Here is an 11,408-nt window from a genome sequence, read left to right on the forward strand (position 1 = left end):
TGAAGATATATATATATATCTGTCTACCACACATATATATATATATATAAACTTAGAATTAGTTTGAGTGTCCTTTTTATAGAGTTATGTATGTGAGAGGTTGGGTATCCCTTGGAGGGTGCTAAGTGTGATTTTTGTCTGAGTTAGGGAACCCTCCCTATTTTGTAGCCACTTTTTTATTATCAACATGCAAGGAGCCGAATAATGCTCCTTTCTAAATATATACATATATATGATGGTGGTGACAGAGTTTGCTCATTTTGGGTGTGGGGTCAATGGCTGCTTCTTGTTTCCTGTTGATTTTTGTGAGCATTTTGACTCTTGATTTTTCTTTTTCTTCTCTTGTTGGCGTTCTTTGTCTTTTGGTTACATTACTTTGGTGGTTTAGTGAGTTTGGGGATTTTTGGGGCTCTTCATTTTTGAATTTTGGTATTACTGTTCCATTGGTTTTTGGCGGGTTAGTCTTTGGTGAGTTTCTTCTTGGGCTTTCCCTGCTCTTAGTTTGATCTCAACTAGTTATTCTTTTTAGTGCTTTTGCTTTCAGTTCTGTTGGGCTACTGTTTCACGGGTTCTCCATGGTGGCTGATTTATTTGTGGTTGATCTTAACTTTTTTGGGAAGTCTAGTTTCGCTAATGTGGTTGTTTCTGATAAAGGAGGTTCCTCACTTAGAGATAATCATGTTTTCCCTCAGTCTTACCATGTTTTTTCTTGATGGTAAAAATGAGTGAAATCTCATCAAGAGCGGCTGTAAAAAAGGTTGCGAATGATATCCAGTAAAATTACTTGTTTTATTTATGTATTTCATGCTTATTCTTAATGATATTGCACTAAAATGAAAGGTATTTTGTGGGCGAATGATATCCAGTAAAATTACTTCTTTTATTTATGTATTTCATGCTTATTTTTAATGATATTGCACTAAAATGAAAGGTATTTTGTGTGTTTCTAATTTTAGGTGCAAGAAATGGAGTTTAAGAGAAGAAGAAGAAAAAATGGAACAAAAATGGGTCAACTAAAGCTAAATACACAAAAGGTGACCTGGTGTATAGGCTCCCGGATATTCTAGAAGGTCAGCGCCTAGGCGCCAGAAATGGTTTACCCAAGATTCAATGAATTTGGTCAATTTTCAAAATGGTGACTTAAGTGATCCTTGGTTATTTTCAGAGCTCTATATAAAGAAAATATTTCTAAACATTCAAGAGGGACAAAAAAAGAAAAACTTTGTCTTTTTTAGTAGTTTAGACCACTATAGGGGTGGGTGGCTACTATAGTGGGATATTGGTGGTTGTAGAGTCTTATGTGAGTCTTGTGGAGTCAAGTTCTATCAGAAAACTTCAGAGGATTGCTTGGGGAGAAGTTTGAGATAAGTATTTACACTTTTTTTTAAGATTTGTCTTGTAAAATTGGTTTTCATAGACATGATGTTTTCTTTTGTTAACCCTAGGATTTCTGAGTAGTTTTCTTTTCTTTCTCCTTGCAATAGGATTTAATGATGTGTGGGATTAGATTGTTTTAAAGATTTCTTTTATTCAAATAATTTGTGATGGTATTGTCACTGATTCTTTATTTACTTTGCAAACTAGTCATTTGTGATGTTAGAACCCGTTGCAAAACATAATGACCCAGTAGGGCTATGAATTCACCAACTAGTGAGTACCACACTAAACCTTAGAGGAAGGGGATGCCAAATTCATGGGGAGTGCAAATAGATAGGGAGATAAGTTTTGATGGGCGTAGAATTGGTGTTTCTAGGGTGAGAGGCTAGATCCTTTACTAATTTGGTCTAAAGTTAGAACTAAGGGTCCCTAGTTAGTCCTACAGAGAGGGCATAGGGGGTAATCTCAAAGGGAAAGGCTAGAATCTACTTAACACTACCACACAAGATGGAATTAACTTTAGATTAGCCAATGTTCTTTATGCTCAAAAGGGGTAAAAATAAGGTATGCTCTTATTGGTCATAATACCTCATTTTCATCTTTATTCATTTGATTTTTTACACTAATTTACAATCTCTTTATAAGGGGAAAAACTTTCTATTATAATCGTACTTCTTTACACATCTTTAATTTAGAGGCTTTGCATTTACTTTTATTTTAAATTAGAAGTAGCCACTTTTATTATGCCTTTTTACAATCATATTCATATTATTCTCCTACTAATTTAGTTTACAATTTAAGTATAAATATTTCTAAGTTGTCATAGTAAATCCCATATTCTTTGTGGGTTCGATACTGAAGTTTTTAACGAAAACTCTTTATTACTTGAAAAAATATGTATACTTGCATAGTACCCATAGTCTGTAAATCATTAATCAATTTAATTACCAATTTATTTTGCACACTAGTCGCTGAATATAAATTAGATCAATATTTTTGTCATCTTTTCAAACTTAAATAACTACATAATTGCAGGTTTGGTGAAGTTTTTGGCGTTAATATCGAGGAACTATCGGAATTTTCAGACATAGAAATTTTTATTTGGCTGTAGATCTCTTTCGGGAGAATTGTATTTTATTTTCTTTTATCAGTATTTATTTATTTTCTAAAAATATAAAAACATAAAACATAAGAAAATCCAAAAAGAAAATATTCTAAAAAATGGAAAAAATAACAAAAATATTTTTTAGTGTTTTGTTTTAAGAAAATATTCTAAAAAATGGAAAAAATAAAAAAATAACAAAAATATTTTTTAGTGTTTTGTTTTATTTTTAATTTCTAATTTTTTAATTGTGCATGCATATTTTAGGATCTGAAAGTTTAATGCCCTACGAGGTGAGTTAGAACGAACCATTAGAAAAATTTGAAAAATAAAAGAACTTCATAATTTTCAAGAAATGGCAAACACATCGCAATTAAAAAACCAAACTAATGAAAATGAACATCATGATTTACAAAGATCTTTAAGGGATTATGCAAACCCAAAAATAGATGAAATTCACTTAAGTATACAAACCTCAGTTGTAGCAGCTAACTCTTTTGAACTTAAGTCTGTTATTATATAAATGTTAGAAAATAATTAGTTTGTGAGAATACTATTTGAGGATCCAAACTTACACCTTGCAAGATTTTTAAAACTGTGTGCTACATTTAAATGTTATGGCATATCAACAGACGTTGTTAGACTTAGACTTATACCTTTTTCCTTAATGGATAAAGCTAAGATGTGGTTAAATTCATTAGCACTCAGATGTATTAGAAATTGGGGGAGTTAGTACAAATATTCTTAGCTAAGTATTTTTTGTCTTAAGAAACTATTAAGCTTAGAAATGATATTACCTCTTTTACTCTGTATGAAGGTGAGTCAATATATGAAGCATGGGAACAATTTACATGTTTTTTCAGACTGGCTAATAGGATCCCTTAGATTTATTATTGATGCTGCTACTGGAGGATCATTAATGTCAAAACCATTTCATGAAGTTTATGCATTAATTAAAGAGATGGCTACAAATAATTTTCAATAGTCCTCTAAAAAGGTAAATCCTAAGAAATTTGTCAATGTTCATGATAATGATGCAATTTCTATAGTAGCATCTGAAGTTGTTGCAATATATGGGAAGTTAGATCAAGTTTGAATGAGCTTTTCTCAAACACCTCATGTGATAAAAGAAAATTCATTAGGCCAAATGATTGATTCTCAACCATCATTAGAGACTTTAAATGCAATTAATAATAGATCAAATAATTTGTATTCTAACTATTACAACCCAGGTTTAAAATATCACCCTAAATTTAACTAGAATAATAATTTTATGGTGGAAATCAATAATGGGGGAACAATCAAGCAAACTCATTAGGAAATTGGAACAACGAGGGTAGTAGTAGCTTTAGACCTTCTTATCCTCATAGATTTACAAGTAATAAACATCTTAAGGAGAAGAATCTGTTTATAGAAGAAGTGATGTTACATTGGGAATCAATTATAAATTTAAAGTGCTGCCATAAGAATTTTTTAGAGTCAACTGGGACAAATCGCTAATGCACTTAACAATATGCCTTAGGGAACGCTTCCTAGTAACGTTGAAATAAATCCTAAACAAAAGAACAAGGAGCAAGAGCAAGTTAAAGCTGTCCAAATAAGGAGTGGAAGGGAATTAATTCTTGGAATTCGAAAGGAGATTGAAGTTGAGGAGGAAAATAAAGAAACTAAAACACATGAAGAAACTATTATTAAGGAGGTAGAAAAGCCTATTTCTCCAACTAATATCAATTTAGAAAGACCACCACCACCATTTCCTCAAAGACTTAGACAGCAAAAGTTGCATCAGCAATTTTCAAGGTTTTTTTAGATATTTAAAAAGCTTACAATTAACATTCCTTTTTTAAGCCTTTGAGCATATGCCAAGTTATGCTAAATTTATGAAATAAATTTTAAGAGGAAGTTTGAAGATTTTTGGACTATTGCATAAGTGAAGAATACAGTGTAATAATTTAGAAAAAGCTCCCTCAAAAACTCAAGGATCCTGGTAGCATCACTATACCTTGTGCAATTGGAGATGGATTCTTTATAAAAGAATTATGTGATTTAGGAGCTAGCATTAACCCCATGCCATTGTCTATATTCAGAACATTAGGCTTAGGAGTTCATTCTCCCACAACTATAACCCTTCAGCTAGTTGATCGATCTATCAGATGGTAACCCCATTAAGTCCTCTATCAGTCTGATCTGATGGCTTTTATAACTTGTGAGGATGTTTATCAAGTGGTTTTCAATGAAGGTACAGATCCTGATACTAGACAACTGGCTAATCTTGTTAATGATGTTAAGCATTGTCATGAGAAGAACAAGTTGGGTTCCCTTAATGATGCTGACATCCAATTGATGAGTGAAGCTCTTGAAGAGGAGTAGTTCAGAAGACCAAGAAGAAGAAGAAGAAGAAAGGATTCTTGCAGCTCAAAAATTTGCAAGATGGCAACCATGTTATAGCTAGTGGGAGTACTTATAATGTTCTAATGGGGCCAATACACCTATTAAGATCAACATACTATGTTGGAATGTTCGGGGACTGGCACATCTTAAGTTCCTTAACAGACTCCTTCATCTTAATAAGATTTACAAATTTTGTCTTATAGCTATCTTGAAATCAATGATTTCCAAGCACCTTCCCCGAATCACAAAAAAGTTCCCTAAATTTAAGTTGTTTTCTAATGTGAATAACAAAATTGTATTTTTTTGTATGCATGAATTGCAATGGACTATTCTCATTGATCATCCTGAATTTATTCACCTCTCCATTCAGTTAGCTGAGTGAATCCTACTTTGCTAATTTCATTTACGTTGGGTGCTCCTCTTCTACCATGAGAGAACTTTGGAGCAATCTACTGCTGATTAGCCAATCTATGGCCTTAAAATGGCTAGTGGGTGGAGATTTTAACTTCTTGGCTTCCCCTTCTGAGAAGTTTGGTGAGAGACACCCAGAAATCCCCACCATCACTCTCTTCAATGACATTATCTAATTTGCTGAGCTTCATGATCTGTGGTTTTTTGGGCCCAAATTTACATGAAGAAGAGGTAAGTTATGGGAAAGACTCGACATAATTTTGGCTAATGAGGGGTGGCTAAATGAATTTTTACATACCAATGTTCTTCATTTATCTATGGCTGGGTCTGAACATAGGCCCTTGGTAATTTTCATTTTTTTATCTCCCAATAAATCTAAACCACAATTTAGATATCTTAATATGAGGGCAACAAATCCAGATTTTTTGAATTAGGTGTCTCAGGCTTGGACTGGTAACAACCATGATAACCCTCAGATAATGTTATGGATTCTGCAAAAAAAATTAAGCAAACATCTATAAAACTCAAACTAGACTGTATTTGGCTACATTCACACAAAAGTTGAGGAAGCTCAGCAACTTGTGTCCCAGTTGCAAGATAAGGTTAGCTTCAATCAAGCCTTTGAGACTAATCTGTGGTTAGCACATGAAAGGCTATTAAATGTCATTACACTACAAGAATAGATACTAGTTCAAAATGTTGTCAAGACCAAATTCTGTGAGGGGAACAGAAATACCAAATATTTCCATGCTTTTATAAATTATATGAGAAAATGTAACACTATACACAAGATTCAAAATTATGCTGGTGCTTGGCTACCTTCCACAGAGAGTATTGTTGATGATGCTCTTGAGTATTTCTAATAATTAATGTCCCAACCTCCTTGTCACAAAGAGCCCATTGATGCTACTTTATTCAGTTCTGACAGAAAGTATACCAAGTCTCTGAATCTCACCTTGATACCATAGGAAGAGGAGAATTAGGCAGCTTTCAATTCTATTGATACCGGTAAGGTGGCTGGTATAGATGGTTATTTTGTTGGCTTCTATAAGAAAGCTTGGAGCAAACATCATTGAGGCAGTTGATATTCCAAAAAAACTGTGCAATTTTAAGTATACATTTTATGTTGAACTTTAGTGACATTGCACTTTAAAGAAAGGTATTTTCATGCTTTGCTACAGGTATACTGATTCTATATATTTGGAGCAAAAAGGAAGCAATAAGGGCCAAAATTTGTGTCAGAGGCACCAAAATCCAAAGAGGAGCACTGAACTCCAATGAACAGGCGTCAAGGGTGTCGGAGATGGTTATGGATGAATTTTTTACAGCTTTTGACTATTTTTTAGATGTTCTAGATGGTTCTAAGTAGTTCCAACACCCTGTGGAGTGGTTCAATGCATCTAGACACTTGGGAAAGGCTCTTGAATGAATAGATATGTCTCTTGGATGAAGGGATTTGCATTTTGGTGTGAAGAGGTGTGTCTCTTGGGTAAAAGGAGGGATTTTTTAATTTCTTTAGAGGAGAGGGGTTGGCGCCGCTCTTAAGGAGTCTTGTGGAATCTTTGAGGAGGCTATTCTAGTCAAGGCTTGTCTTAGTCGAGTAGAGTGTGTGAAGAGTCTAGGGTTAGGTCTTGTGTGTGGAGAGGATTTTCTTCTAGAGTTGTAAGAGGACAGGGAATGTGAGAGATTTCTTTTTTAATACACTTCTATGAGAGAATTCAGTGTTGATTGTAAAGACAGAAAATTATTCAAGGGAACTTCAATGGATTTGCTTGAGGAGGAGTCTGAGATAAGTTGTATTCTTTTCTTTCTTATTTTGTAAACTTGTTTTTATATATATAATCTATGTTTTGCTGTATCTTCCTCATGAATTTTGAGTAGTCTTATTTTTCCTTCTCCATACAATGAGATACAGTTTTGTGAATAATAATATTATCGTGAAAAGTTTTAAATATCAATAAATTGTGATCATTTGAACTCTAAACTTTATTTACTTTTCAATCTAGCCAATTGAAATGTTAAAATTTGTTGAGAAACATAAGATTCAAAAGGATTATGTTTTCTATAACAAAGTGAGAATCACATTCAATTTCATGGATTTCATGATTTCATGGATGAGAATGTAGTTCATGGGGTTGAGGGAAAATAAGTAGAGAAATAACTTTGATGGGCATGTAATTGGAGATTTTAGGTTGACAGACTAAAATCTCCAATTTAGTTCAGTTGTTTGAAAACTAAAGCGAGATTTCAGCCCTCGGGTGAGGGGAAGTGAGAGCTCTAGAGTTAGATCTAATATCCTCCCAGCCTAACCATGGATTTAGGGATCAAACTATGGATTAGATATTGTTCTTTATGCACTTTACAGAGGGTAAAGAATAGGATTCCTCCCATTTTTCACAATACAATTTTATATAATTTTAATTACTTCTCTAAGTATAAACTCATTGTAAAGGGGAATGATGCTTTCTTAAATTTAAAATCTTCATAACAAAACTTCATTTAGTCTTAGTAAATTTAACTTTAAAGTTTAGAAAATAGTTTAGTTATAACTTAGTTAAATAGTTTAGTTAACTTAGTTCTTTTAGTTACATTTCCATTAGAATACATTAAACTTACTTCTAACATATTTTTCTTACTTAAGCCTTTAAAGTTTAAATATTGTGTTTTACATTATTACCATAATAATTTCCACCTCCATGTGAGATTGATACTTATGACTCCATTAGTACCCTTTATTACTTGAGTGATACATGTACTTGCATTTGCGAACTAGTGACAATTTTAAATTATGAATATACATTAAATCACTGGAAGTGGTGGCTTAAAGATATTATAAGATAAAATTTATTGAACTGAAGTAACTATTATTGTGATTGATCTGTACATATTTTCTTATTTAGCTACCGTTTGTGTTGTACTGTAGAAATACATGTACAACACATACACATAGTCATGGCCTATCAAGTTTTCTTTTTTTTTCCGCATCAAGTTTTTTGCATCGTTATCGGGAAGTAACAGTAAATTATTTTATAATTTAGAAGACTTTGTTTGAACTGTAAAATTTATATTAAGAAAAATCATAGTATAATAAATATTTTTATATTTTTGTGTGTTTTCATATCTTAATTGCATATTGTGTTTGTGTACGCATAGTTTAGCATCCAAAGGTTTAGTACCTTAGGATTCAAAGTTAGAAAGAACTTTTAGAAAAATTCAAAAATAATAAAAAGAATTTGATAATATGAAAAAAATGGCTAACAACTTAAATAGTCATAAAATTGAAAATGAACATCAACAGTGACAGTTAAGAGTTATGCTAAACCTACAGTTGATGAAATTCACTTGAGTATCCAAAATCCTACTTTAGCTACTAATTCATTTGAGCTTAAACCAAATATTATCCAAATGGTACAAAATAATTTGTTTGGCGGAACACCAACTGAAGATCCTAACTTACATCTTGCTAGTTTTCTAGAATTGTGTACTACACTTAAATATGATGGAGTGTTAAATGACGCCGTCAGACTCAGATTTTTCCTTTTTCATTAACGGATAAAGCTAAGATGTGGTTAAACTCTTTAGCACCTGGATCTATCAGAACTTGGGGAGAATTATCAAAAAAAAAATTATCTAAATATTTCCCACCATCAAAAACTTCTAAGCTTAGAAAAGATATCACATCTTTTTGTCATTTTGAAGGAAAATCGATATATGAAGCTTAGGAAAGATTTAAGGATCTCCTTAGGAAGTGCCCACACCATGCATTACCATATTGGTTAATAATTCAAACTTTTTTATAATAGATTAGTTGGATCTCTTAGATCTATTATTGATGCTGCTGCTGGTGGATCATTAATGTCAAAATCATTCAATAAAGCATATTCTTTAATTGAAGAGATGGCTACAAATAATTTTTAATGTCACTCTGAAAGGGTAACTACAAAAAGAGTAGTTAGTATTCATGATTCTGATGAAATATCTATTTTGGCTTCTCAACTTGCTGCAATATCAATGAAGATAGATCAATATGGAATGAATTATTCTCATTCACCTCTTGTGCTTGAGAAAAACTCATTAGGACAAATGATAGATTTTCAACCATCAAATGAAACTTTAAATAAAATAAATAACAGAACTAATAATCCTTATTCTAATTATTATAATCCTGGTTGGAAAAATAAACATAATTTAAGTTGGAATAATAATAACTCTAATGTTGTAAATCCACATTGGGGAACATTTCTGTGAACTTATTAGGAAATTCAAACAACCAGAGAAATACTAACTATAAACCTTATTATCCTCCAGGTTTTAATAGCAATTCACAAATCAAGGAGAAAAAAATTTCAATGGAAGAAGTGATATTGCAAATGGGTAATCAAATAGCAATTCACAAATCAAGGAGAAAAAATTTTCAATGGAAGAAGTGATATTGCAAATGGGTAATCAATTATAAATTGAAGGAGCTGCAATTAGAAACATAAAAAATCAATTGGGACATATTGTTACTGCACTTAGCAATAGTCATTTAAGAAATTTACCTAGTAATGTTGAAGTTAATCCTAAAGGCCAAAATAAAAAGCAAATTAAGGTTATTCAACTGAGAAGTAGAAGACAATTGGAAACAAAAATTCAAAAAGAGATTGAAGTTGAGAAAGGGGGGATGGAAAATGAAAATTCTATCAAAGATTTTCTTCTTAATTCAGAATATCTTATTAAACCAATGAAATTTATTTTAGAAATACCACCACCTCGATTTCCTCAAAGATTGGAACAACAAAACAAGGATAAAAAACTTACTAAGTTCTTAGAAATATTGAGAAAATTAATTATTAACATTCCATTTGTTGAAGGCCTAGAACAAATGTCAGGCTGTGTGAAGTTTATGAAGGATATATTTTAAAAAAAAAATACAAATAACTAGACTTTTTTACTTAGTGAGGAGTGTAGCAAAACAATTCAGAAAAAGCATCTTGAAAAACTTGAAGATCGTGGTAGTTTACTATTCCTTATGCTATTGGTGAAAGATTTTTTGGAAAAGCTTTATGTAATTTTGGAGCCAGTATTAATTTCATGCCCCTATCAATTTTCAGAAGGTTAGGTTTAGGAGAAATTTCCCCTACTAATGTAACTCTTTTTAGGAAAAATTTCCCCTACTACTGTAACTCTTTAGTTAGTTGATCATTCGATTACCTTTCTTAAAGGAGTTATAGAAGATGTATTGGTAAAATTTGATAAATTTATCTTTCCTCTGGACTTTATTGTGTTAGATATGGAGGAAGATAAGGAAATTCCTATCATTTTAGGGAGACAGTTTCTTGCCACTGGAAGAGCTTTAATAGACGTACAAAAAAGAGAGTTAGTAATGAGATTCAGTGATCAAAAAGTTACATTTAATATATCAAAAATCAATGAGAAATCCTGCATAAAAAAAGATATGATGAATGCTTCAGAATGGAAATTAATGATTATTTAAGCAATGAATATTTCACAGATACATTTAAAAAAAACTGAAGAAGAACATTTTGAGCATGAACATGAGGATGTAATTCAAGATGAACCCAGCAAAGTGAATAATGAGGAATTGGATTATGTTTAGGAATGATTTGAGTTGTTAGATACTACAAATAATAATAAAAATAATATTTCTTCAATTATGAAACCTCCTGAACTAGAAATGAAAATACTTCCTACACATTTAAAATATATATTTTTAGGAGATTTATCCACATTACATATTATAGTATCCTCAGAGTTAATTGAATCACAAGAACATAAGTTGTTGGAAACTTTAAGAAAATTTAAGAAGGCCTTCAGATGAATATTAGCTAATATCAAAAGAATCAGTCTTTCAATTTGTATGCACTTAATTTTATTAGCAGAACATCATGAACCAAAAGCTGATCCTTAAAGGAGATTAAACCCTATGATGAAAGAAGTTTTTAAAAAAGAAATTTTAAAATTGTTAGATGTTAGGCTAATATATTATATTTCATACAGTGTTTGGGTATGTCCATTTCATTGTGTTCCTAAGAAAGGGGAGTAACTGCTGCTACAATTGAGAGAAATGAATTAATACAAACACAACAAGTCACTTCTTGGCTAATTTGTATTGATTATGAAAAAT

Source organism: Phalaenopsis equestris, unplaced genomic scaffold (assembly GCF_001263595.1).
Source record: "Phalaenopsis equestris unplaced genomic scaffold, ASM126359v1 Scaffold200117, whole genome shotgun sequence".
Taxonomy (NCBI): domain Eukaryota; kingdom Viridiplantae; phylum Streptophyta; class Magnoliopsida; order Asparagales; family Orchidaceae; genus Phalaenopsis; species Phalaenopsis equestris.